Below are 2626 nucleotides of genomic sequence, written 5' to 3'. Positions count from 1 at the left end.
AAAAAAAAAAAAAAAAAAAAAAAAACAGCATGGACCACGCCTTTATGTCACCGTTCCGTTTCGATGAATTTCCACAATATTTTCGGAGAGCGAGGAGAGCGAACAACACCCTTTTTCGAGCCCCGCTATTACGAACACTCGGCCAATACGCCCCCGTCATTTTTCATACGCGAAGAATGGGAAGGGCTTGACGGTCGGTTAACCATCGCTTCCGGGTGGACAGTGTCGCATAGACACGCTTCCGCTTCCTGCCGCCGCGAACAACGTGCACGGTCGAAAGAGTGTTGAAATAAAACTTGCGTCCACTGTGGCACGGGTTCTAGGTTGCACCGTTTCGTTTTTTCCTTCCTACTACGCTCTTTGGGATATTCTAAGGTGCATCGTCTCGATGGAAATTTAAAACTCTCTTTCCCTCTCGCGTGGGCAGAGAAATTTCTTCGCGAATCTTTGTACGCTTTACGAGGTTCGTAAATAGAGAAATAGGTTGGTGGACGATGCAACAAGATTTAAACGCGATTCGTCTCCTCTCGCAGGGAGGAGAGGAAAGAGAAAGCTCCTCTTTGCAAAATTTTCCAATTCGTTATCCCGATACGTGAGACTTTTATTCGAATGAAAATACGAGAGAACCAATGGATGGCCAATTAACGATCGCTAATGATTCATTAACGAAAGTTCTCCTTGGGGCTTAATATCGGACATCGGTTCGTTTCATAGGTAATCATCTTAATTTTCCGCTTCCCGAGACCGGAAACGAAGAGAATCCTCCCCCTCCGCTCTCCCTTCTAATCCGTTCCCTCGTCTCCCAGCCTTGTTTCTACCCTTGTCTCGCAATTAACGCTCCCCCTTATCCCCCTCCCCCTCTCGTAGCTATCATGAAGGATAATGATCGTTTTGATTCACTCTTCGCAAAGTGCATTTAATCGGTTCATCGCGTTCTAATGGCCTCGAATTATGCGTGTCCATGCACTAGCATGAAAATCACTTTTCATTGAATACACCAGACAATCGTTCTTAAAAAAAAAAAAAGACTAAGAACAGGGATTTTTGATTAAAAAATTATTTATTATATCGTCGCTTTCGATTTCAGGAGTGGAAAAATCGGCAATTTAGATATGTTTCTTTCTATTTTTTTCTTTTTTTCTACTTTCAACAAGATTCTCGAATCTCGGTCTTTTTCTATTAGTATAGAAAAGAGTTTATTGCGAAGCAAAGACGAAGATCTTCGATCCGTGCATAATCGTGGATAAAAAGATTTTACAGTTTACACGTGGCGGAGGGAAAATACGACGCGTATTAAAACGGATAGGATTAATCTGGTAGGATTGGCGGGTATTAGGAAAAGATTAGAGCGTTACGTCAGGTGCGAGGTATGTCTTCGATATTGATTTTTTGAGGAATCGGCGTTAAACCTATCCATCCTGGGCCGTGTATGTGCGTCGCGCACGATCATATCCCACGGCACGCGCGCTATTGTGCCGCCATTAATCACAGCCGCGCGCACAAAAGGATCCTCCATCCTCCGCAATCTTATTCCCGATACGTATTCTCCATCGATGCCGAAGAAAGAGATGCGAAAGACTGAACAAAAGCTTCTTCCGCGCATTTCTTCACGCTCGCCTACGAGACTTCATTTTCCTCCACGTCCTCTTCGTTCGCACCTAAAGATCCTTCTTTTCCTTTTTTTTGTCCTCCCCTTCTCTTTCTCTCTCTCTCTCCTTTTTTCCTTCTTCCTTCTATCCCAATCAACGTTAAGAAGATGACACATCCGCGACAATTGTCGAAAAAGGAAGTTATGCCTACGCGGAGAATTAAAATTCAATTGCAAAATTTTCTTCGTAAATCTTTCGTAATATACGTTGAATGATTTCTTACGATTCTTCGATGTTGCGCATGTATTCTTTCGCCTGCACGTATTGTAACGCGAGGCTATAACAGATAACATTAAAACTTATAGTATAATATAGAATATATAAAATAACGCTTCAGATTTCAAGGATTGATTTCTGATTCTACGATATTCCATTACTGCGTATCACTCGATTAATAAAACGAAATTATTATCGATTTTCGTTCGGAATTTACTCCGTAGGGGCGTATGAGAACTTTTGCAATCAACTGTCATGGCGTAACGGATCTATCCAGTCCTCTTTTTTTTTTTTTCCCCCTTTCCTTTTCGATCTTCCTCTAGTCGAAAACCACCATGATATAAGTTGATCAACAACACCCTGCTGCGCCTCGTAAAACATTCCCTCCCCCTCGTGGGGAAAACATTTTACATCGTCCCGATTTTTCCTCGACGAGAATCTAGCCCACGAATATCGATTTCAACCCTTTCCATCAGCGTAATGAACTAAAGGTTAATTCAGGTAGCGCGTGGGCGAGGTGAAGAAAGGCAGCGGGCAAATGAAAGGCGCTATTTTTTTTTTTTTTCGTAGTTTACGGGCGTAGTTTTTCCTTTCCTTCCTTCATATATATTTTCCCGAGTTTCGAAAATCGCGAGAAACCAGATACCCTGGGTTTTCTTTGCCGAGAAAAATCGGGGAGGGGACGACACTCCTCAACGTTTCTCAATTCCGGATGCATCCGGAGGATGATGAGGGGCGTCTCGTCCCGTGATTCTCCCTTC

At 43.0% G+C, this 2626-nt stretch overlaps 1 protein-coding gene across 2 annotated transcripts in view; it reads left to right on the top strand.

Moving 5' to 3' along the window:
• Nucleotides 1-2626, top strand: part of LOC102671217 (serine/threonine-protein kinase 26) — a 79748-nt gene that overhangs the window by 68852 nt on the left and 8270 nt on the right. The gene's annotated exons all lie outside the window — the stretch shown is intronic.

Source organism: Apis dorsata, unplaced genomic scaffold (assembly GCF_000469605.1).
Source record: "Apis dorsata unplaced genomic scaffold, Apis dorsata 1.3 scaffold_331, whole genome shotgun sequence".
NCBI lineage: Eukaryota > Metazoa > Arthropoda > Insecta > Hymenoptera > Apidae > Apis > Apis dorsata.
Note: the sequence above shows the minus strand (reverse complement) of the source record. Positions and strands in the feature narration are given on the sequence as shown.